The sequence below is a fragment of the Ambystoma mexicanum genome, chromosome 7p, assembly GCF_040938575.1.
Source record: "Ambystoma mexicanum isolate Mex_15411 chromosome 7p, UKY_AmexF1_1, whole genome shotgun sequence".
Taxonomy (NCBI): domain Eukaryota; kingdom Metazoa; phylum Chordata; class Amphibia; order Caudata; family Ambystomatidae; genus Ambystoma; species Ambystoma mexicanum.
Window position 1 is genome coordinate 215,776,484 of NC_090939.1, and position 26,720 is coordinate 215,803,203.

Below are 26,720 nucleotides of genomic sequence, written 5' to 3' on the forward strand. Positions count from 1 at the left end.
TTTGGCTTATTCCAGTGGAGGTTAGGGTGTGTGTGTGTATGTGTGTGTGTGAGATTGAGGCCTACACAACCGAGTGTTTTATATGCCAAACAGCCCTTGATCATGTGTGCTACCGCAGGCTTTGCAGCCATCAGAGGGTTACAGTCTGGTACTTGTTATTTTGCTATGTATTGGCTTACAAATCTCAGCTCAAAAATACTTCTGACTAAGAAATGATGACTTGCAGCAGGTGTCAATTGAAATTGCACAAAGTGAGTTATTTGTCGCTAGAAGTTTAAACCTACATGTCAATGCCTCAGACCATGAACGTTTTACACTCATACCATGGCATCTAATGCCCCAAACTGTGGTGGGAGCAAGGTGGCATGGTGAACCTCTCGAAGGGCATCCACATTGTGGAATTTTAATAAAAAAGCAGTGACTCCTTACGAGGGCACTCTAGCCACTCCCAAAAGGCAAGGGCAGTTCCACTAAAGGACAGAGCAGTCACAAGTCACCTGTCTAGTGTGCAATTTGCATAGACTGTGAGGTATCTGGTAATATTATCCCCATAAATAAGGTTGCCATACATATAGTCGCCTGGAAGCAGCATCGTTGACAATATTTAGGGGGATAATATATGGGGTAAATGGGAGCAGGGGTTGTGGGATGTCCCCCGCTCCATTTAAAAAAATGTGGGAGTAGCGGGGGTGTTCCCCGCATGTGCCATGTGGTAATATCGCCGCACAAAATGGCACCATTCTTGTATTGAGACATACAATGGCACCATTCTTGAATGAGCAGCACAAACACATATGTGTCATATGTGCTTATTGCTATATAGCCTATGTAATTGCAAAAGCTTGCAGGTTACAAAAAATATTAATATACCACTGATAATATTTGTTAAGAATTCCTGAACTGCACACATTTTTTCAGAAATAAAGACATTAACAGCCTCAATACAGATGCGGTGGCGCTGGAAAAAACTGGTGGCAATTTCGTTACTGACACTTTGGTGGCAACAGAACTGACGACATCATTACCATAAAAAATCGGCCGAATTACCATGGTGGAATTACTGCTTGTGGTAATCCAGCCGAAATCACCATGGAGTACTAAGGACTCCAAAAAAAGCACTAATACCACTTTACCACCTCTTGTAAACCTGTGATAAGCCCACAGCAGCAAGTGGCAGCCACAAGTTTGTCAGATTTACCACTGAATTAGCACCAAACTCATAATGATGCCCAACGGTTGTATAAACATGATATCCTTTGTTCCTTATTGCTATTGCTGCATTTTCTACCGATTTCCAAACCAGAATTATGTCCACCTGAGATGACATCACAAAAGCAGAGGATGCGGATCTAGTGATCAATTAGAGCAGCAAAGATGCACAATAAAAGACTGGTTGGGAAAACGGCCTGTGGTAAAGCATAAACAGTAATGTAGAGGAGCAGATGTATACCTCTGCATGAGATCCCACCTCCCTATATCCTTTGTATTTGAGACATTAGACTGTGCCTTGCCTGACACCAGCTGTCGTACCAATACCACAGCAAGTGTTTGGAAGAAGATATCCATTGAGACAACCATATCGAATGTATCCACGAGGTAATGATGGCCTGCAGGAAGAGATCCCGGAAGAAATATGAGAACAAACTAAGAAGAGGGACTGATGACGTCACAAGAAAGTGTGCATGAAGTCCTGACGTACCGAATGGAAACAATGTATGGCTCCCAAAGAAGAAATAACAAAGTAAAGAATTAAGTGAACCTTAAAAGTATAAAGAAGAAAAGTACATGGTAGAAAATGCTGAAGAAATCAGAAGCCTGAAGGATGTACAGATGCTGAAATGCAAGATAGAGCTAGTCATCTTATAGGCTAGCTACACGTAGTGAATATAATGCAGGGGAAGACACCATTGTACAGAAGCTGGACATTAGCAGCATGAAATAAATAAGCCAAAAGTCATGAAAGGGGAATGAAAAGCTAGCTGTGTTGCAGTAAAATAACAGGTTGCTGAAGCAGTGCTGTGAGGCTGTCTGGCCTGAAGTCAATATGCTAGAATTCAAGGCCAGCAATCTATGCTAAAGAAGAACATGATTGCAGAGAATGAACCCTCTCACATTAAGGTGCAAGAAAGCGCACAGAGGTTGCCAAGTCTTAATTGGATAAAGACATTCACAGCTTGCAGAATTAACAGAATCGTGGTCTCCTGTCACGTGGGTTAAGGCTCTAAAATAGGGCTTGAACTTGAAGTTCCAGATACGATAGTGAGTGCCTTCACTCCAGTTGAATTCCTAGGACGAGAATACTCTGCAAGGCCAAGTACAAAGACAATTTCATGGCAGAAGGCATGGGTGATGAGAGATGTTGGGCTCATTGGGAGGTGAGGTAGCTTCATGTCCTATCTCCCTGCACCTGGGTCTTGGCTTATTTGTTGCTAAATGAACCGAATGTTCCAAACACGGTACGTGTTTGGAGGAATGTTAATTGATGGGCAACTTAAGTGAGAAACACACCAATAGACAGAATTCACAAACGAATGGCAAGTCACTACCTCCCAAAGTAAGTTGCCCTTGTTCTGATCTGGTAATCAGATTTGGGATACAAGCTAGTTAGTAGGGACACTTTTTTATTTACAGAATTAGCATATTTGCCTGGATCACTTCCACCAAACCTTGACACCATTGTCAGGAAATAATGCAATAAAACATTTAACGTTTGCTTGGTGATTTGCTATATTTTTTAGAATTAGCCTCTATTAGTGCCTGCTAAATGTTGCAGGCATATATCACATTTGTTGTGAATCATCATGCATGTACAATTGGGGAGAGTTGCAGGTGCCATCTGCACCTACTGCATTTTGCATGCACAGTTTTCTTTATAACTGGCACTTTATTAAAACATGTGGTGACTAAAAGAAGTTACATTTTTAAGCTGCAGTCCTCCAAGGTGACAGTGATAGTGGGGTATGACTAGCTGCATTCACATGGTTGTTGCCATTCACCTAATTTCAAGGAAAGAACCTAGTTTGACCACATGTTCACATTTTGGGTGTTGTATCCCCAGTTTAAGGCACCACAGGTATTTTCGCGTTTGGGTTTTCAGTGACTGTAGACATTTGTCAATGAGACATAGGAAGCCACTTCCTGTAGCACAATTCTTCAACTGAAAATTAAACTTCTTGAAATAGAAAAATGTGCACCATTTGTGTTGTACCCAAATCCTTGTCTGATAAGGGGTCTGGTAAACTGTTTAATATTCATAATTAGGCTGTTTGTTTTTCAGTAAAATCTAATGTAATCCTATTTCTGCTCCCGTAATTAATGTTTCCTTCTAGAGATCTATCCAAACATTTCTGAAAATGTCTGCTAGTTAGCAGTGCTGACCTTCCTACACATGGATTCCTGTAGTTAATTGAAAATTAAAAGCATGGTCATCACTGACATCTAGTTGCCATTTTCAGACATGTTCATATCTGAAGATGCTCCAAACTGAAATAGGCCACATTATATGTTCCCCTTAATAATGATGTATTATATACCACATGTATGTTAATAAGTAGCAATTTGCAGTTAATAGTTAAGAAGTTTGTGTAAGCGTTTGTCTTGTGAACTGTTATGTGTGATCTGCGCCCTGATTCCTCGGAGCTATGGCACACTAGAAATTAATAAATAAATAAAAATAAAAGCCACATGACTAAAAAAACCTCAGTTAGCCAATTGTCAGAGAAGATCAGAATGTACTACTTGATCAAATGGAGCCTTGCATTCCAAATATACTCCATCAAACACTAGTCTGTTCAAGTTCTGCTGGGGAAAAGACCCAAGAGAATGTCACTTCTATTGCCATAATGCAAAGTTGTCCAAGATGTCAAGATGTTACACTTGTATTATAGAGCAAAGCACATTATTAAAACCTAGATTAGAGGGCTAGGTAAGGGAACATTAAATAATTATATTTAGTGTAACAGGGGTGGTAGAGAAGCAGGCGGATTGTGGGAGTTGGGTACATGGGGCTTGCTCCCCATACAAAATTTGCATTGAACATTTCGGCAATACGGCCAGGTGCAAAGATAGTCAGCAACTGTATACTTATTGAGACAGCCTTGGGATTTGGAAGTCAAGAACACATGGCTGAGACATCTGGCATGCAAAAACAAGCGGGGTACTGTGAGTTTCTCAACCAGCATATTTAGCTCACCATCCTTTCACAGAAGAGACATTTCCAATACATATCAGTCTTTGTCCTGCTTAGGGCAGTCGAGCACCGAAATGACTGGCAATTCTCTTCTGAACAAGAGTACCAACAGCTGGCCATCCATTGGGACATGTGCTCCTTCCTGCCTCTCATTTTCCTGAGATGATATCTCCCCTGGATTGTGGATCCTCCCAGAATGTTGGAAGAGGAAGGGCTGCATCTCCTGGTAAAGATGTCTAAGCATAGACACCCTTGAAGAGAATTCTATATTGGATGAAGAGGGGAGGAAGTAGGATGCCTATGCAATACAATGGGTGGATGTAAAAGGTGATGTGAGAGCACCATTTGACTGCATTTGTCATGAACCTTCTATTCATTTCAGTTGATGTGTTCGCATCACATCTACTGCTTCAAGTTGCTGGGCTATGGGTTTTGGATGCACACTACCACTATGGAGAAATAAGTCCACTGAATTTCAGGCGCACTCGGGAACTGGATATAAGAGTCATTTGTTGCAGGTGCCATTTTTTTTAGCACCTTTGTAGACCATTAGGTGTTCCAGCTGGACACAGCTTGTTTGATGACCATCACCCTATACACTGAGGCTGCATCCAGTAGAAGCCATTTGTAACTGCTCAACTTCCATTTCTACCCAGGAATCAATCTAAAAACAGAAGCTCAAAATGGAGTCGAAATGCACAACTGGTTCATTTGGTGCACAGTTGTGACAAAAGGGCACCCCAACAGGATCGCGCGACTAGTATTTGCATGGAGGAAACACGCAGCCACATTGCCAACCTTATGAACAGAGCGGTGCAGTATCACGCGAGGCGAAGCATGCATGATGCAGCTTTGAAGACATAGACAAGTCAGAGCCAGCTTTAAGACCATTACTGACTATGTGCAAGATATTCCTGTTGCCATGGAAACAATTTAAGATTCTAACTGCAACTTTCTATATTTATTAAATCAACATGTCAGTCTAAAATTATAATTACAGTGCCTGCTGTCAACCACCGTTTCTTATGTACAGTATCAGCTTTACACACACGAGGCGTTACATATGTCCAACTATTTCTATGATCAGCGTGTCTATGTGTGTACATGTTTGCGATACACGCATCAATACGAAGCATCCCAGATGCGAGTTCTACTCAGCAGCAGAAGATGGAGATCCCACATCCCTGAGGCTTTCATAATAGCCCGCGCATCCCAAAGCATTCTGCAAGATGGTTGGTATCTTGCAAATATAATGTTTGGTTAGGATTTAGACATTTCAAATATGGGAAACAAAGGAATTATTGTGTGGGTGGAATTGTAGGGTGGAAGAGGCTAATCTCTGTAATGTCAAAATATCAAAGGGTTTATGCATGCATTGCGCCGGTCAGGTTTGATTGTGGACATAGAGACTCTGTGCACTGTGAGTGTAAACACATTGCACAGTTGTGAATTACTTGACATCCTCATCTCGTTATAACTCCTGTCCACCTTACCGCCTCTGCCATTTGCACGGTGCCCAGGCGTTCTGGCGTATGTGAAACAGAGAGTGCGGCATTGGTGAAGGCAGGAGAGGGATGCAAGATAAAGGTTCTGTTGTGCTGATGCGTGGAGACTAGTAATATCATTTGTTATGTATGAGGGTCTGTTACTAGGTGTTATCAGACTGAAGCACAGAGGTTTCTTCTCCCTGTGGTAGTTTTGTGTGCATACAGTGCTAGAGAAGTTGATCATACAGGTGTAGTTTCGTGTTGTTTGAAGTCTGATGGCTGGCATCCTTAGAACCTCGCGTTCGGGTAGGATAGTTAGTCTGCATATCGTCCATAGAAGTTGGAGATGTTAATGTGAGAGGCAGTGACAGAATCAGGGAGAGGCAGGGGTGTCAGCTGTCTCCCCCTGAGTAGCTCTTTATGCCCCAGATTGACGAGCACTGCCTTCTTACAACAAAAGAAATGCACATACGCGAGAACCACCTGGCAGTGAAGTACTCCATGGTTAACTTGAAAACCAAACCTGAGATCCCTCCCGGACTCTCGACTTGTTCGAGAGCACTTCCTCTGCACTGCCTGGTCCAAAAGAAAATGGAAGCAACAAGGGATAAAAGTTAGTTTTCTTTTATTTTTTTTAATTTTTTGCACAGGTGTTTGAAGGTTTTGAAATGTGCGTGTGTGTGCATGTTTTTAAACGTGTGTATTTTTAGCTATGTGTAGGTTTGTGTGTTTTTAACAGACTGTGGGCCTCATTACACGGAAGGCGGTGAGCCATGGCGCTATTAGCGCCATGGCTCATGCCGGTAAAATACCGGCACCGCCTTGGCGGAAAGAGGATTTACCGCCCCATTCCAAGGTTGGTGGGGCAGTAAATCCCCCTTCCGCCATTGCCCTTCCCCATTCCCATTTCTGCCCCATAGGGCTCTATGGGAATGGGGAAGGCGCTAATTACAGCACCGCAATTTTGTGGTGCCGTAATTAGCTCCGAGGTCCCTTAGCGGGTTGGTTTTTAACGCCTGCAAAAAGCAGGCGTTAAAGCACCAACCCGCTAAGGGACCTCGTAGTAAGGCGGTACTGGTTAACGGTCACCGTTACCATTAACGGTGGCCGTTAACCATTACCGCCTTCCGTGTAATGAGGCCCTGTGTCTGTACTTTGGCTGGGGTGTGTGTGTGTGTGCGCGCACATGTGTGTGTGCGTGTGTGTGTGTGTGTGTGTGCAAGAGAGATACTTGCATGTGTTTGGGGTTGAGGTGGGAGAGAAGGTGGGGACTGCTGCAGTATGAGATTTACGTAGAGCGGCAATGCCATCATCTATTGTGTGCATGAGAGGATAAAAGAGCTTTGTGATACACTTATATAACTGGACATACTAATGCAATGCTGGCATAGATTGTGGGTGCAGCTTTATGGAAGTGATATTCGGTGGCATGTATTTGGGTATGACATGAAAGTGGGCTACAGTATGAATGCAGCAGAGATGGCAAGGTCAAGTCTTGATTTGGTGGAGGTTTTGTATCGAATCTGCAGTGGACAACAACACTATACTACAAGCCACAGAAGTCAAAGTGCAATGCAAACGATGACTGGATGAACATCTCCCAAATGACTTGGAGCAGGTGTACATATATATTGCCAAATAACAAAGCCCAAATATATCTTATGTTAGTGGCTACCTTGTCAGCAGTGGGACAAGGAGATTTGAATTCATAACATACCTCACTTGACTAATCTCTGGTCAAATCACACTTCCAAGAAAATATAATGAATATTATATTCATATCACGTTCATACACAAGTGCAACAAGGTGAGGGAGGGGAACAGAGGAGAACAAAACAACGATCTTACTAAGCCCAGTGACATTGAGAACGTGCAAGTGCATGGGAGAGGTTGAGAGGAAAAGGGCATGGGAGGGGGAGAAGTGGAAAGTGCGGATCAAGGAAGAAAACAGGTAAGTATTAATACATAAATAAATAATACAGGCAACAAAAAGTGCTAGTGCAGCAACCAGGTGGCCAGTGCTGGGTATAAGGCAGCTGACAAGGTGTGTCCAATAAGTGCAGAAAAAGTTGGGGAACTGGAAGAGTACAGATAGAGACCCCAGTGGAAGGGGTAGCTCGGATTCAGTGCAGGGGGTTGGCAGAGTGATCAGGTATGTGGGCCCGGAAGACAGTGGATAGGCCAAGTGCACAGTGCCAAGAGGGAACAGATCAGCAGGAGAGAAGGGGGCGAAGGCAGAAGCAAAGAGGAAGGTCTTGAGGTGTTTCCGGAACTGGATATGGTTCTACTCAAGTTTTAGAGTGGCAGGGAGCCTGATCCAGAGAGAGGTCCCAGCCAAACACCCCCAGCTCGTTTCTTTGAGAAACAACTGACCCGTAGGGAGTTGGAAGTAGAGGAGTGAAGAGCTTGAGAGGGGAGGTATTTGCGGAGGGAAAGCTGAAGGTATTTTGCACCCATGCCCCAGAAAGCCTTGTGGACAATGCACAGGGTTTTGAATTTAATCCTTGCACCCACCTGGAGCCAATGGAGAGATTTCAGAACTGGAGAGATACGATACCAGGGCTTGAGGCCAAGTACAAATCTCGTAGTCCTGTTCTCGACCTTTGCCCAAAACGCCTTCTTTGCCTGTCATCTCAATTAATCTGTATTAAACCGGATGCCCCGTATCCACATTACTTCATCATCCTCCCATGAACCTCACAAGTTCTCCTCTGCCCATCACATCTCTCCTGACTTTCATCCTATTCCATTACTCTCTTGTGTCCCTTATCCCTCAATTACCACTTATGCCCCTCACCCAACTCCCTTTTCTTTCATTTAGCTCTCTTGTCTTGCATTCACATCACCCTACATCCTCTTTATGGCTGATCCCATTTTCATTATTGTGATGCTGGAAATGCATCGGAGGGACAAGGCCTCCATATACTTGTCCGTTACTGCTTTTTATTGTGTGTTCTGTCATGTTTTCCACGCAGGAGTTCATGTGGGACTCCTGGCGGTGCAGCTCTCTCTTTTGGTTTTGGTGAACGGACCCATGAGATACCCTTATGGCACCCATGGGTGGGGGTACAACGCTATGCCCCTAGTGTATGTTTTTGGGCACCTGTGTGTGGCCCACAGAGCAGGGTACGGACTGGTGGCAGCTGTGTGCTGAATTGACTGGTGCCCTGAGCATCCTCCATTTTGAGATGCCCAGGCCCTGTCATTGGAATCGGTAGATTCCTGATGGAGACAAGATGGCCCCCGTGGCCTCTTGCCTTCCATCGCCTGTTACCTTGATCTTCCCAAAGTCCCGGGAAGCCCTGACTCTGTCCCTTCCCCCTGACTGGAGGTTTGGTGGAAGTTCCATACATGGTAGTGTGGGGAAGTGCCGACCAGACTGGCTGGAGCCTTCCCAACAACCGTATGTTGTGGGTACACCTGTGGGTGGGACCTGGGTGAATGGAGTGTGTGACGAATATGCACTTATTGTTGTGAATGTCTGGTTTCTGGTGTTTGACACAATGACTGAAACAGCCCTGCCCGAAACTGGTATGAATGCAGTGTGTAGTGCTGAATGGCGTGGTACTTGTCCGAATCCACATTCTGTGTTGTGAGTGTCTGGATGGAGAAGAATGGCCTGAATGCTGATTGGATGCTCTAGTGTGACCCAGCGGAATGAATGGGATATCAACAGTATATCTGGGGACCTCTCACTGCCAGGAATCGTGTTCAGAAGTGTTCGGAGCTGAAGTCCAAACTACGAAGAGTAACTGGAGTGAAACTGATGCTTGATCTTGAAGCCCTGCTGGAAGAGCAGAATTGCTGTTGCTCTCCTTCATCAATCTTAAAGCTGCTGTGTCTCCAAGGACTGGCACAGAGAGGACCTGGTAAGGCGCCCTCTTCCCCAGCTACGAGGGACTGTCGTGCACCCGCTGATCTTTGCCAAAGCTCCCTGTTAGACAGACCTATGACAGGCTGCCGACCCGAGACAGGGACTGTCGCGGAATCCCAAAGAGAAGCACTCGGACTGTTGTCCGCCACTGTCGAAGACCGCCGTCGCCGACCGGAGCCACTGTGCTCCCGTTGCCTAAGAACTCTTGATCCAAGGACGCTCTTGTCTGCATCATCGCCTGTCTGATCCTGCTGGAGAAGGCCAGGCCGTCGACGCGCCGAGGAGTATATGCCGGTGGGACACCCGCCACCGAAGACCACAGAGACGCTGACGACCCGACGCCCTTGCTGGGCCACAGTTCTTCAAACTCTTTGCGGTCCAGTACTATCGACATTGAGGTGCCCCGCACGCTTCTTCCTTGCAGGACATTTACACTTCCCCGTCGACGAGCACCACTAGGAACGAAGCTGCCACTTCACTGTCGTAGTTCACCCTGTTCTCCGTCAGAAGTTCAACGACCCGTGACTCCTGCCTTAAAGGGAGGGCACTCAAGAAGGGCTGTCGATTCCCCGACGAGGAATGCTACAACGCCAGGTAATTTGGGGTTGCAGAACTATTGGAAAGTCTCTTGGGAACAATATATGGACTGGGCGTGTGCTATATCTTTATTCTGCAGGTTGCCCAGGTGGGGGGATCTCCACACAGAACTGTGTCTGGGTATCAGGCCAGTATTCTGCCAATTGTTTTAACCAACTGCTTTTCTCTTATATCTATTTTTGGTTTCCTTTACAAACTGATTTGTGTGACATTTAACCATGCAGTTGATGCACTTTAAAGAGATCTAATAGTAATTGTGGTACCACGTAGAACTGTAAATTTGCCATTATAGATAACCGAGTACAAAGTGAGTTATCGTGATATTGTACATAACCTTGACTATTAATTATATGAAGACTGTGTTTTAACCAATACAGTGTGCAGACATTCCTTTGTGGGGACTTGGGGACTACACCGTACTTAAGAACCAGCCTGCATCCCCTCCTGAGAAGCTAGGCCTTGATTGCTCGACCACGCACCAATAATAGAGAATCTTGGCAGGGGTCCTCTGGGCCACTCCTCTACTATACAGAGAGCGGAAGTACAGACCCCCCCTCCGATCCTTCACACTTATCTCCTGCAAAGACTATTTTCTCATTCTGGCCAGACAGTCACAAAGCATGTATAGGCTGCATGTGCTCTGCTGTGCAGTGATCAGCTAAGCAGCAGATTCCTCATATGTAGTGTATCCTCACACAAATTGATAGAATGTGCAAACCTTTTGTGAGATCTGGATGGTGTGGTATTTAGCCCAATGGTGCACATTGTAGTATGGTGATCAACATCTCAGAGATCAAGGCTGTTAGAAGAAATTTTAGACAATCCACATTTTCAAATGCAGGAGTGTGGACACATGCCCCTTTTTCTGCAGACTCCAGTCAATTGCATGAGATTTGGCATATCTGATGCTGGCATTTGTTCATGCAGCTTCATGAAAGTGATTTACAGTGGCAATACTAGCATACATTGTTGGCAGAGGATCATGGAAGTGATGTATGCTGCAATGCAGACATATACTACAGACACAGTTTCATGAAAGTGATTTACAGTGGCAATATTGGCATATATTGTGAGTACAGCTTGAAAGTGATTTACTGGGTCAGTGCTGGCAAATGATATGTGCAAAATATTAATGATGGCATATGGTGTGGTTGCAGCATGATAAAAGTAATTGAAAGTGTCAATGCTGGCATATATTGTGTGTGCGTGTGACAACAATATGATTTCCACTGGTGATGCTGCTATATATTGCAGGCATAGTTTCATGAAAGTAATTTACAGTGGCAATCCATGCACATATTGGGCTGCAACATCATCAAAATGAGATGCAGTGGACATGCTGCCATAGATTGTGGTTTAAGCTTCTTAAAATTGCTTTACAGAGACAATTGTAGTGTATATTGTGGGGGGCAGGTTCAAGAAAGTGATTTATTGGCAATGCTGGCAAATATTGTGAACAAAGGCATTAAAGTGTTGTCAAATGCTCCTATGAACTATTGGCAAAATGGTATGCACTGAATATTTTCATGTGTTATCCTAGATAACCAATTACATTGTATGACTTTTTTCCCATTTTGCTCAAAAACGTGCTCTAAAATGAACCATTTCAATTTATTATTATTACTATGGAATGCACACGCTCTTCAGGAGCAGTTAATTTGAGGCAGATTCCATAGGAATGTATTAATTGCATGGCTCCATGAAAATCTCATGCAGGTATAAAACATAGTGCTCTCCTAAAACAGAGGAGGAAAGCATGGCAGAGATGAAAACTCATCTTCTTGTCTCTCTAATTCCTTGCAAGGTGACGAAAATCTGCTGGAGCACAAATTGAAGGCGGACAAACATTGCAGCTTGCTTTTTGTGCTTTCATTTTAAGCTCCAGTCCTTTTAAAATGACCACCTCCTGATGAGTCATTTAGTTTGTCTTATTTCACAACACCCCCTTGATTCATTATGGAAAAAATGCTGAAACGAGGTACCCACGCACAGTGCAACATCCAGCACAAATAAGAATAATCTCAGTCTTCTTTTAAAAACATTATTTTGTATACATTGGGTGTAAATAATTTCCATTTCGAGTTACTGTATCCAAATGTATCTTGTATGAGTATCAGCAAAACGTGGAGCAGAGGCAGCCCAGAGAGTCCAGAGAGGAGGAACAGCAGAGCGAGCAGTAAACGTTCATCTGCAGCAGAATAGCAGCATACTGAAACGGAGAGATGTCAGTGCAGGAACGGTGAGCAAAGTGCAACAGAGGTAGGGGAGATGAGGCCCTGCAAAGCTGTGCAGGTTCCATTGGCGAAGGAATCCGAGGAGCCCCTGCTGATAGGAGAAAGTTGGCCCTGCAAAAGACTCTGGCAGCATGCCATACCAGTGAGTTGGCCTGTAAAGGAGAGAGACCCTGGGATGTGTGATATTGATGAAGACTATTTGAAGGACAGTTTTGAAAAAAGACTACAACTAATTAAAAGGCAAACATGGTGCAATTCTCCTGACCTGAGATGTCAGTTGGGAGAAATCTGAAATAAGCATTGGCAAGTGCCAAGATAAATTGAAAAGGTTAACAGACAGAACCCGAACAACCGCTCATATATGAGTTGTCTGCTTGGGGGAAGTTGATGTAGGTAATCATTGAAGTCAGCATGGTGTGTTATTTAAGAAATGTGGTTGTGTGACAACAAAAGTGAATGAAGTTCGCAGTTACAGAGATATTCCTGGCACGATAGTTAACCAGGATATCAAGAAGTTTTCTTTGTGCAGCTAAAGAGATATTCCTGACAGGAGAGTAAACCAGGATATGAAAGGATTGCGTTGAAAGCTGTAGTAAAATACATTTTGGTTTTGCCATTTTAAAAGATGTGCTTTAATGACAGAGACATTTGAGCTTTGTAGTTCTGAAAGAAAGATGCAAATTAACAAGGGGGGGTCATGGGAGTTCCTCTGCCAGACATTAGTCCTGGTTACGAGAGACTTACCCAGAGTCTTTAGCTCACTATCCTTCACAGAGAAGAAATAGCCCAAACATATCAGTCTTTGTCCTGCCCTGGGGCAGTCCAGCACCAAAATGATAGGCAATTCTCCTCTGAACAAGAGTACCAACAGAAACCCCAGACACGTGTTTCGGTCTGGTTGGACCTCATCAGTAGGGTGGATCTGTGCCTCTCTAAGAATAGTGAGCAAGGGGTCCACGTCTGGATTCCCCTAGTAACTTAGGGGGAGACCCAAATTTACTTAAATATGCAAATTAACAAGGGGGGGTCCTGGGAGTCCCTCTGCCAGACATTAGTCCTGGTTACGAGAGACTTAACCAGAGTCTTTAGCTCACTATCTTTCACAGAGAAGAAATATCCCAAACATATCAGTCTTTGTCCTGCCCTGGGGCAGTCCAGCACCGAAATGCTAGGCAATTCTCCTCTGAACAAGAGTACCAACAGAAACCCCAGACACGAGTTTTGGTCTGGTTGGACCTCATCAGTAGGGTGGATCGGTGCCTCTCTAAGAATAGTGAGCAAGGGGTCCACGTCTGGATTCCCCTAGTAACTTAGGGGGAGACCCAAAATTACTTAAATATGCAAATTAACAAGGGGGGGTCCTGGAAGTCCCTCTGCCAGACATTAGTCCTGGTAACGAGAGACTTACCCAGAGTCTTTAGCTCACTATCTTTCACAGAGAAGAAATATCCCAAACATATCAGTCTTTGTCCTGCCCTGGGGCAGTCCAGCACCGAAATGCTAGGCAATTCTCCTCTGAACAAGAGTACCAACAGAAACCCCAGACACGTGTTTCGGTCTGGTTGGACCTCATCAGTAGGGTCGATCTGTGCCTCTCTAAGAATAGTGAGCAAGGGGTCCACGTCTGGATTCCCCTAGTAACTTAGGGGGAGACCCAAAGTTACTTAAATATGCAAATTAACAAGGGGGGGTCCTGGGAGTCCCTCTGCCAGACATTAGTCCTGGTTACGAGAGACTTACCCAGAGTCTTTAGCTCACTATCTTTCACAGAGAAGAAATATCCCAAACATATCAGTCTTTGTCCTGCCCTGGGGCAGTCCAGCACCAAAATGCTAGGCAATTCTCCTCTGAACAAGAGTACCAACAGAAACCCCAGACACGTGTTTTGGTCTGGTTGGACCTCATCAGTAGGGTGGATCTGTGCCTCTCTAAGAATAGTGAGCAAGGGGTCCACGTCTGGATTCCCCTAGTAACTTAGGGGGAGACCCAAAGTTACTTAAATATGCAAATTCACAAGGGGGGGTCCTGGAAGTCCCTCTGCCAGACATTAGTCCTGGTAACGAGAGACTTACCCAGAGTCTTTAGCTCACTATCTTTCACAGAGAAGAAATATCCCAAACATATCAGTCTTTGTCCTGCCCTGGGGCAGTCCAGCACCGAAATGCTAGGCAATTCTCCTCTGAACAAGAGTACCAACAGAAACCCCAGACACGTGTTTCGGTCTGGTTGGACCTCATCAGTAGGGTCGATCTGTGCCTCTCTAAGAATAGTGAGCAAGGGGTCCACGTCTGGATTCCCCTAGTAACTTAGGGGGAGACCCAAAGTTACTTAAATATGCAAATTAACAAGGGGGGGTCCTGGGAGTCCCTCTGCCAGACATTAGTCCTGGTTACGAGAGACTTACCCAGAGTCTTTAGCTCACTATCTTTCACAGAGAAGAAATATCCCAAACATATCAGTCTTTGTCCTGCCCTGGGGCAGTCCAGCACCAAAATGCTAGGCAATTCTCCTCTGAACAAGAGTACCAACAGAAACCCCAGACACGTGTTTTGGTCTGGTTGGACCTCATCAGTAGGGTGGATCTGTGCCTCTCTAAGAATAGTGAGCAAGGGGTCCACGTCTGGATTCCCCTAGTAACTTAGGGGGAGACCCAAAGTTACTTAAATATGCAAATTCACAAGGGGGGGTCCTGGGAGTCCCTCTGCCAGACATTAGTCCTGGTTACGAGAGACTTACCCAGAGTCTTTAGCTCACTATCTTTCACAGAGAAGAAATATCCCAAACATATCAGTCTTTGTCCTGCCCTGGGGCAGTCCAGCACCGAAATGCTAGGCCATTCTCCTCTGAACAAGAGTACCAACAGAAACCCCAGACACGTGTTTTGGTCTGGTTGGACCTCATTAGTAGGGTAGATCTGTGCCTCTCTAAGAATAGTGAGCAAGGGAGCAAAGAAAGAGACATTTGAATTTTGCAATTTTGAAAGCAGTGGTCTAAAAAAGAGACTTCTGGTTTTGCCATCCTAAGAAAGGTGTTCTACATAAGCGACCTTTGGTTTTTCCATTCTGAGTAGGTGTTCTAGGAGAGAGACATTTGGTTGTGCCCAGTGGTCGAAGTGTATTAAAAGAAGTAGTGGAACTATGTTCCCTGCTGGCCCACGCCAACTCCCCACAAACCCCATTGCCACACTCCCTCCCACATGCATTACAAAACCCCATGCCTGGGTCCTGCCTTGCCTCCATTCCATCCCAACCAATGTGTAAAGGCAGAAAGGAAAAAAATGAAACCATTTCAGAATAGTTTCTTATTAAAATAAAAGTGTAGGAACAGTGAAGTTTCATTTAAAAAAGTAGAGGAGCACTGCTCCCAACCGCTCCCGCTCACTTCGACCACTGGTTGTACCATCTTAAGCAAAGTGTTCTGAGGAAGAGATATACATTATTGCCATCCTGACAACAGCATTGTATGTACAAGACATTCTTGCATTCTTGCTTTGCCAAACCAAGGAAGACATCTTCTTATGTACAGAAAATTGTTGGGGTTACATATATCCAAGAGACATCCTGGAGACATCCCGGATTGGTTCAGCAGAAGGGAACCAACTCCTGAACATAAGGATTGCCTTCTTGAAATCATTTATTTGAACTTTCACACACCTGATTTGACAAATTTGAACCAGAGAAAATTTGCCCTACACATTTTTTGCACATGTTAGTGTGAGGGCCAGACATAGTTTGGACACAATGTAAGCTTGCCTTAGCTTTAGTTTCATAGGTAGGGACTTTCTCATTAGGATGGCGACAGATTGGCCTTTATCCTATATCTTTTGCTTTAATAGATAAGGAGAATGGTGAGAAGCCTGCGACTTTGTGTGCGTCTCTCATTTCTGACCCCTCACAGAAAGTACCACAAGGGTGCAGCACGTCGGCCAATAGAAGACAACATTTGTCCATCAATTTACTATAGGAGGAAAGCATGTTTGGTCTATTTTCTGTGGCAAGATGGTCAAGTAGTTCCACTTGCCATCTATATAACCAGAGCACAGTGTCAATGATGATTATGTGTTTAAAGAAGCACATAAACATGGGTTTAATTTCAAGACATAGCTAGTATGTTACACAATGTTGACTGCTATTTGTAAATCGCATATCTGCCATCGCCAGTGAATCCATCGACCCCCACAAAGATCCAGTGCAAGTTTGCAGCTTTAACCACAAACATGTTGACACCAGAGGGAGCAGCCGTGGGGGCTGGTAACAGTGGCAGAGAGATGCCCGCCCTGAAGTGTCACAGGCATGCTAGGAAATGTTTGGGCCCCGGCACTTATTCTTTTACAAAGCAAGCACTGCTTACAGCATAGACATTTCCCAAACCCTGTCGGTCACTTCCATCCCTGTTTGATGAAGGCACATTGGTAAAGAAGCGTTTCACAACGTTATTCTCCCATGTGCAATAATGCAGATAAGGGTCGGTGAGGAAGCAATTGGACATTATGTACAAGAGAGAGAGCCCACATCCCTTTGGGGGTCCCTAAGCAGATATTTGGCCCTTAAATTGAAAGGGTAATATAGTGCCTAGCACATCCTTTCACCTAGGGGATGCAACTGTTTTACCTTGTTTTGAACATTGTTTTAGCGCCACCTATCTTGTGGCGGTAACGTTTTCATAATTGACTCATAATTGACTCATAATTACGTGGTTTACTGCTTCCAATATTTCTAAAGTACTCTATGAAATGGATACTGAACCTCATGAGCACATAATTCGGTTGAGGGTAAAAGCAGGTTGTGTTACAAATCCTGCTTATTTTTACTGTTGACGCCCACCTGATAATACCCCGAAGAATTCTGCTGTGCTGTTTCAAACTTTCACTATTGTGACTTTAACTTAAAAAACAATGTTTATTTGTGTGAGGGGTTCTTTAGAGTGGATGGTTTAGGCTATGGTAAGGTAGTATATTCTTGAGGCCTCCAGAAGATTTATTTAAGGGTTGGTTCAACAGATGTTCAGTAAGGGGTCTGTTATTTCTCCTCAAAGGATAAGATCAGATTAACTAACTAAAGAGACATGTTGGAACTGTAACACCAATTGCAACAGGTATATGCACCTGTTTATGGACTGTTTCACTGTACGTCACTGGTGATTGAAAATTATCCAAAGAATAAATGTAATTTGGGAAAATGACCTCTTACCTTTTTTAAAAAACTAACTGCAATAAAAAATGTTAACATTTGAAATGCAAACAACCCTCCACTAAATGTTGATTACGAAAGCTCTTAATGCAGGGAAAATATTAGTAGAGCCTTATGGACTGAGGGAGAGGTTATTATAGAGTGGTTAGGACCCACCCCAAATGTATGATGCAAGCCATACATTAGGAAAGGGGCATTCTCTAAAGTGGTAATGACGCCTCTTGAGGTCTATAATTGAAGTAGCATATGCGTCACTAGCAATATAGCTTTTGGAGTGGATACAGGAGGTCTCATTACAGGAGATTTGGTCGAAGCCAAATCCATCGAATTTCTTTGGCCCAAATTGGCCACAAATGTATGTGGGGGTGGGTAAGAGTAATAATTAATGTGGGCAGAGAATGGGAGGCTGTAGGGGGTTCTCCCCCCTGCTTATATTTGTAACCAAATGGCTTAAAAGAATGAAAGAATTCAATGGATTTGGATTCCACCAAATCTCCTTGATAAAATCATGTAGACCATTTTGGACTAGTCATTATATTATACATTTTCTATATAGCGCTCCCAACCCTCAGGCACTGGAGCACTGTCAGAAATGTTAAACAATGAGAGCAGAGTCAAAGCAACCAATATCAGTGGAATGCTCCAAGATCATAATGTGTCTGTAGAATGTTGTGTTCGTCCCAGATAAATTCTGGAAGTTCATGCCGGATTGACGTATCCTGGACCCAAGGCTTTTGCCATTTGCTGGTTTCAGATTGATCCTCAGTGGAACAGTAAGTGCCATCCTGGAGGAGTGCAATTGTCTGGTTGGCATCTACTGTCTTATCCTACAAGTGAGATGCTTGAGGGGTGAAACATAAAATTGCTTGTGGACATTGGTGGCGATCTTGAATTTCATTCTGGATGCAATTGGAATCCAGTAAAGTTTACACATTATAGGGCTGGCATGGTCCAACATGGTGCATTGGTACCAACTTTGACCACTCTATTCTGGAGCAGTGGGAGCCCCTGAAGCACCTGGATTCTATTTTAGTGGCACCAATATAAACAGAATTACAATAGTCCTGCACGTATTCTGCTATTGCTCTAGCTACGGAGCGTAAGTCAAACTCACTATAGTATGTCCTCATTTTCCTAAATAATAGTAAGTAGTAAGCAGTACTTCTAGCTGCTAAGTTTACAGAGGAGGTCATGTTCAGTTTGGAATCAGGAATGAAACCCAGTGATCTTACTGGAGGCATGATTTATAAGGACTGAGAATCCAAGACCATGGCTGGTGTTTGACTGTAGGGAAGTGTGACTGGGACCAGTTCAGTCCCATTAAGCTGAGCAATTTTCTATGCATCTACTGCTTGATGGCAGTGTAGACACTGGGTAGATGTTGATTATCCAAGCTAATGTGACCAGAAAGCTTGAAAAATAACGGTGTATCGTCTGCATGACCCCACGCCTTGGTGATGCATGAGACCATGTAGTGGTTTTGTTTATGAATTAAACAAACAAGGAGACTCCACACAACGTAGGAGTCGGCTCAGTTTACATGTCCCTTATGCTTACAGAGTTGACACAATTTTTGAGAAAGTAACAAAAACATTGTAATGCCTTATAAGCTGCCACCCGCGCCCACCACTCAGGTATTGCCATCTTTGAAGAATGAACCGATGGTCGACGGTATCAAAGGCAGCAGATAGGTTAAGCATAATGAAAAGGAATCAAAATGGTTCTCCATGTTTCATAAGAACTGTTCCCTGATGTGAAGTAGGGCCATTGCTGCACCACGGGCTGGCCTGATGCCGGATTGGCGCTCACTGCGTCTCCACAAATGACTGACGTTGTATACTAACCACTTTCTCCATTATGTTGAGCAAGAATGGGATGTGGTGAGGAAGTTAACGTACTTTGTTTAATAATGAGTGAAGCTAATACACAAAACATGGCAGTAACTAAATTTGGTCATGAGCTTGCATTTCATGTAATGTAAAAGTAAACCTTTTTTACACAAAAGCAAAAGCATTGTTTCATGCTTTCACTGTGTTGTGTTAAATTGGATGCTGCCTGTCACTTTAAATGTTCTGGTTGAAAGAAATCTTGCCGTTTCTTCAACGAAGATTAGTGCGCTCTGTTGTTTCACTGTGAGCTTCCGAATTCACAATGTTTGGCATGCAATCAATACCAGTAGTTCGTAACTGCATTCTGAGCATTCTGATTGGCTGGAAAGAGGTACACAATGACCTCCATGTGGTAATCATTTAGAAGTGGAAATCATGCAATCAATTGCATGTGTAAGACTAGGCTTAAGGTTTACTGAATCAGTCCAATTTAGAGTACTAGACAAAAGGACACTGCCTGGGAGACTTATTTGGCCAGCACACAGCTATGCACACAGACCTGTGCATGCACTCTTTGTTTGTATTCATTTGTGTGCAGGCTCACTAAAGCTGGATTTTCAGTCTGGAAGCTCTAGGAGTTTGTTCCAGTAAATGGGGACCGTTTGGGTAAATACTTTCTTAAATGTGGAAGCCTCCAATGAAAAGTGTGCTTTAGGCCTGTAGGATCAGAATCCAGGAGAGAGATTATTTTCTTTTATTTGAAAGGTAAAGCTGTGTCTGTATGGTTTGTGGGATATGCTGCTTTAAAAAGGAACCCTAAATCCAGAAAATGTCAATGGCTGGCATCTGGAGCTGGGACTAATGATGTTGTGCTCCAGAGATCAAATGTTAATGTTAAAGGACATTTGTACCACGCACTATCACCATCGGAGTGGTCCCCTGGTGCTCTGGCGGCTCTGAAAGAGGAGGGGAGGTTGAGTTAGTGGGAGGAAGCTGGAAAAGTGAAAGAGAGCAGTGATGTGCTGTTGGTGGCCTCAAATGAGAAGCAACAGGAACTAGAGCCTTCGGGAGGCATCCCGCCGTACAGCTATGCAGCGTAGCAGGAACTTTTACTCCCTGAAAATAGGCAAACACTCCCCACAAAAGCACATAGGGAGTAAAATGACTGCCAACAAAAAATAGGAAGCTTGCTCCCTGCCCTGCTTTAACCCACACAGCTCCACAGATCTGTTCAGATTAGTGCCAGCAGAGCAGTGCCACAAGAATCAGCGCTAATATTGTTACTGCCTGATTCAGAAGAGGAACTTATCATTTGCATTTACTGATTTCTTTTGTATTGAACATCTGTATGACATCTATACAGCAGAAAGTGTGTCCAGGCGTCACAAGACTAAGGGGGAGAGGGAACAGAGGAGGATAAGGAACAATAAACGGTCCTACTAGGCTTTGTGCCATTCGGATTGTGCAAGTGCAGCACACAGTGCAGGTGCAGGTCAGGGTGCAAGGAAGGTAAGGGGAGCGGGAGGGAGAATGCAGGAAGGAGGAGGCCTCAGGGGCTAGGTAAGTGCTAAGGGGAGCCTGGAGGGCAAGTGCGTGGGAGGAAGGGATAAGGGTAACTAGTGCGAGGATGGGGGTGCAAATTCTCTGTGCAAACAAGGATGGATCACAAACATCTATCTGTTTAGTGTATTGGAAATTCCTTGCATACTCCTCTTGAGGAGATACTTGGATATGACGGGACATCATCTGCATAGTGGTGAACAGTGAAAAGAAACTGGTCTATCAAGACCCTCCCCAGTGACTCGATGTACAGATTGGACATTGCCAGGTCGCTGCCCGTTTCTGGACTGGACTTCCTCTTGTCTTACAACTTTGACATTGGGAATTGAATTGAATTCTTTGCTCTTTCCTAAGTAATTGGTGATGATAAAATATTCTAGGATGGGATTGTAATTTTTATGTGGAGGCAGAGAACGTGGAAAGGTCTGCTATTATTGTTTTCTTACACTTTTACGTGAGTGGGTGGCATATTTATATTTGTCTACATGTTTTAAATACTATAAAGTAAGTACAATGATATGATATGTTATTTATAACGCGCTTAATACCCAGCGGTTTCTAAGCCAAGACTCGGGAATCGAACCTGTGTTGGTCCGTTTCATCTTGCTGCCCAGGCGAGTATGTTGCCGTTGAGCTATCCTCCCAAGGCGAATGAATTAGAAGAAGCAGAATAGACACAGAAAGATCAGGAAAACGTTCCCAAAACATCGTCAATATATCATTGCATAGCTGTCTGTCCGTAAATGAGCAAACTGTGAAAATATATTGCATAATTTCAAGGTAAACAGTGTGGATTTGATGTGATGTTTATGTATAGGTTTATTCGAAGCACCATTGTTAACCCCATCTGTAATGGCTCATATTTGACAGCTGTGGTTTGGAAAAGGCAGCGCTTAAGTTGTCAGCATTTTCTTTTCTTCCTTTCTTGCTTGGACGCTGCTTGGTTTGCTAATAAGACCCATTCTTTCTTTCCTTGTAGAGTGACTTCACCTAGCGAAGCCCTTTGGAGCGCGCTGGAAGAAAGGATGACGGTCCTGCAGATACATATTTCATAATGTGAGTGCACAGTCAGTTGCCATTCATCACTTGATGACTTGGTACTATTACTCATGCTTCATTGAAAAACTAATAATGTGCTTTCAAGTGCCACTATTTGTACGTTTCACCTGATATTTGCTCTGGCGCGCTTGCAGATGCAGAAGAAAGGGACATCACCTAGAAACGAGTGTCTTCTCTATGTACAGTTATATGTGACCATTCTCAAATATCTGTGGCAAGAGCGCGTCACTTCCACTGATAGACCGTCGCGCCGGAACACCGGACAGTGCATTGAGCTATGTAAGGGTAGTCATCTTGCAGTGCAATTCCGCGGTGCTATGGCACTACTCAGTAAGCCATGGTCTGTGGCGAGCCACTTAGGAAGGTTTCTCATTTCACTGTTCCTGTTTTGATGTCACTCATAAGATCTTCGCAAACATATCTAAATGACAGTAGATTTCAACAATGAAATTCAAAAGACAAAAGATAACAAGTCTAAAGAATAGAGAGTAAAGTGGTGCAAGGGTTCCACAGGAGTGTCCCCGTGATGCGGCCAATTCTCAATTAAATAGAGGCAATGCAGCAAATAGAAAGGCAGTTTTATGAGAAACAAATACTTGCAATGGTTTGTTTTTTGTTGTTTTTGTTGGAGACGTTTGGAAGTAAGAGTTTATGGTTGAGACAATGCAACATTAATTCCTTGGACAGGAATGGTACTATAATGACAGTCCCATTCCCTTTATACAGCATCCACCCACTTTAGTTGAAAAAAGACATGTGCAAAAAAAAAATCTGTAAAGACTGAGGAGTCTTTATACAATGTCCACTATGTAGGCGAGTCTTGGCATTCTTCAATATGACTTCAAGCATTATTCAAACATCTGAGTCAATACACTCATATAAACCAATCCAGCAATGCATTGTTAGCATGTTATGTTATGTTATGTTATGTTAAACCATTTATAAAGCGCAAACTCTCTGCCCAAGGGGCATCATGGAGCTAAGGCAAAACTATACGGAGACAAAGAAAGCTGAAGACCAAGGTCAGAAATTAGGCTGCAAAAAACCAAGTTTTGACAGCCTGCCTAAAGCTGAGATGATCCACAGTAAGACGGAGAGGCGTGGGCAGAGAATTCCACAACCTTGCAGCTGCAACAGAAAAGGAGCGGCTCCCACCCGGTCGCGTCTAACACGTTGCAGCCAAATACAAGCTGTATTTGCAGACCTCAAGGTGCGAGCCAGCACGTACCGGCAACATTTCTCCTGCAGGAACTCAGGGCCAATACCATAAAAAGCAGGGTGCACAATACACAAGGGGCCTCATTACAGGTCGGGCGGTCCAGAAATAACAGTGGCGATAAACCCGCCGCCACTGTTAATTCCGGACCGCCCGATCCCGACTCCTGCAGGTGGAGGTGATCTTCCCGCCAGGTCTGACCTGGTGGGTTTAACACCGCCCGCCTGCAGGCGGACGTGGAAACACCGGCACCATCACGAGATGGTGCCGGTGTTTCCACCTCCCCATTCCCATTGAGTCCTAAGGGACTCAATGGGAATGGGGATTTACCGAATTCTGCCTCCGGAATTCCCAGGACACCAGTGTCGTAATGCCCTGGTATTTCCGGGAGTCATGGAGAGGGAATGGTAATACGAGTTTGGCGTAACCAGGCAGTTCTTCCCGCCCCGGTTACCGCCGGACTCGTAATGAGGCCCAAGGCCTTGAACTGATTCCAGCTGGCCGCCGGGAGCAAGCTGGTAATAAGTATATACTGCATGTGTCTAGGTACCATTTTAGCTACACAGTATGCACAAAAGAATATTATGTGCGAGCACAACCAGTTCATATGAGTCAAGTTGTACTACAACATTTTTATTTATGCCAACAAATAATGGTTATGCTGCGATATAATGTGATTAATGAACATAATGTCCCATTCATAGGCCTACATTTTTATCTTACAGTTGTGTGTTCATTTTTTGGGGAAATGCTTCCCATTTTTGTAGAAGTCTCCTGACTGCCAAAAACTGGCATTGTATTTCAATGAATCCGCATTTGAAACATCTCTTTTATAAATGTGCTCTAGAAAGTCAAGTTAGTATTATTAACTATTTCAGGGCCAGCACCTGTTCAACTTTTGCAAAAGGACAGAGTAAAACCAGGGGGAAGGGTCTTTTTCCTGTTACGGCCTGTCTTGTACAAGATGTAAACGGTGTTTGTAAATTGCACTTTGGAGCTGGCATTTACAATGAAGTCCTATGGAATCCACCTGCCTTTAGCAGCTGCTAAATGGAGGTGTATTCCATAAGAGTCGATTCATTTAGGACCTGCTTGTAAATGCCATGCATTGATCAATAGAATTGGACTATCAAGAGGGAGCAGGAAAGCTTGGCAGAGCTTTTAACTCTGCTTCGTGCCACAACACTGCCTTAACAGTATCTGAAAATGGGCATGAGCCGATGCCATGAGCATTACACGTTGTTTTACGCTTTGATTTACCGCTTTGTCTCGTGTGCAATGACCACCCCATCTCTTTTCTTATGACACAGCTTGATCCACCTGAAGTTGTAATCCCAACAGTAAAGACAAGCGGGATCATTTTATAATCAAGGCAAATTGCATGCAGGAGACCACCAACGCTTGCCCTTACCTGCTGTTTGCGCCCTGCGTGCGAGCGCAAAAGCAAAGAGCAGCACAAGGTGAAATCGCCTTTACTCTACCTTTATTCTCCACTTCATAAAAAGGGTAAATGCTGCCTGCAAAATCTGCTTTGCAGATGGCATGTCCATATGGATCCCTGGGAATCCGCCTGCTGCTGAGGCAGTTTTCATAGGAGCCTATTCGTGTAAAATAAAGGGGTCGCGCAAGATGGAGGTGAAAGGGTTGCGGAGATGTTAACTCCGCTCGGTGCCCCTCCTGTGCTTTGTGTCACCAGGAAAATGAGCCGCAGCGCAAAATGAAGGCATAAAAGCATTATGTTTTACTCTTTCATTTTACAATCCGGCTCATTCTAAAATGACCCCTGCAGGGATATGTAATCATTTTATTGAGACAATACTCTATGATGGTGTTTCTCACACATTTCCTCCAAGCTCCATATGACACAGTTCTATGCCAGAATATCCAGTTGCTATTTCTGACAAAAAGGACCAAAATCCATCTTTCATTTTTTTCTTTTTTTTTCTTCCACTAACCTCTCCCAAGCCCTTTTTTAAATATTTATTTATTTGCATTTACATAGCGCGCACACAGCCCGGGGGCATCGAGGCGCTGACAAATCCGTATATATTGTAGGCATCTGGGCAGGTCGTTGGAAAACCATTTGTCTTTTTTTTCTGTTTGTTGTAATGGGTGTGTCCAATTTTTCACGTGCAAAACTAAATAGGAAAGATTGCCCTGAGTGTCCTGAGTCTGGGAAACCCAGATAGAGCCCAGTTCTATAAACCGTGAGCAACCTCTTGTTGGAATGAATATGGCAGAGTATTGCTCTTCTCTTCTGCACAGCAGAGGATGCTGGTACCTTTTCCCCCTGGACCTCCACGGTGCAGGGAGTATACTGGGCATGTGTCAGTATTGAAATGTCTGGGTTCTGACAGGGTGCTAAAATAGACACAGTCGAGATGAACCGTTTTGCAGAAATAATTCACTGCAAATGTACTAATTGGACTCGGGTAGGGAGGGGGCAAATACCCTTGACCCGCCTTGGGGCAGTGAAATGCTACAGATTGAATTATCGGGAGTGTGTCTGACACTTGAGCCCTCTTGGCCTTCACGTCGTCAGGCAACACCGCCTTCCACTGGAAAGTCCCCTCCATGAATCAGGGACTTTTAAGGCGAAATCTGCAAGAGCAGACTGCCTGGCCTCTCTGAACCTGCACACCTGTGTGACTCTGACTGCAGTATCAAGAGGTGAGGACAGGCTAGACACCAGCTGGGAGGACTGACCACTCCACGCAGCACTCTCATTGCCGGCCTTGCCTTGTGATTCTGTGCTTTACGTTTGGGGTGAAAACAATAAGGGCAGAAAAGGGGATCTGGGCAGTCCATCCTACAATTTACAGCAAGAGAGCCAATGGTCCAGAGAAGGGGGGGACCTCAGTAGGATTGGCTGGGAGATGAACTCTCCTTTAAGCTCTTCCCATTCGAACCCCAACAGCTGATCTTCCCTTTTCTGGTAGGAGATGGCTGTGCAGCCTTCATCCAGACCACCCTGATATGTGTGGCAGATGTACTGAGCTTATTCACCGTGAGTAGGTGCCCAGTAGATTGGGCACACCTCCATTTTTGCCAGCCCTCTTCCCACAGGATCACAATTTAGTTCCAAACCTGAAGGCAGTGAATTTTTCTAAATGACCACCCGCCTCCCGTCAACCTCCCAGCATCTATTTTGCTGGGAGGTTGACGAGAAGCAGGTGGTCATTTAGAAAAACAAGGTTGATGGGAGGCGGGTGGTCATTTAGAAAAAGGAATGTTCTCACTTATATTACATCATTACATAAAGAGTAGTCTTTGGCCTCTAACCGATTGACACAATAACACCCAATGAGTGTAGTTTCAAGCAACCTTTTCGAAACCGACCTAAGTGATCGTCCATCTTCAATTCTGATCATCCCATGATTTATAAAAGGAATAGCTTGTTAGAACTCTCCAAATAGTAAACTGTGCTGATGTTGTGGAGTACATATTTAATCCAGGCCATAATAGCCCTTCACCTAATGTAAATAA

At 44.2% G+C, this 26,720-nt stretch overlaps 1 protein-coding gene across 3 annotated transcripts in view; it reads left to right on the plus strand.

The window, feature by feature from the left end:
- Positions 1-26,720, plus strand: part of KCNJ6 (potassium inwardly rectifying channel subfamily J member 6) — a 1,845,462-nt gene that overhangs the window by 1,113,122 nt on the left and 705,620 nt on the right. For all 3 annotated transcript variants that reach the window (XR_011283450.1, XM_069636081.1, XM_069636080.1), the window contains one exon: positions 21,939-22,015. The gene's annotated coding sequence lies outside the window, so the exon portion shown is untranslated. The remainder of the gene's footprint in view (positions 1-21,938; positions 22,016-26,720) is intronic.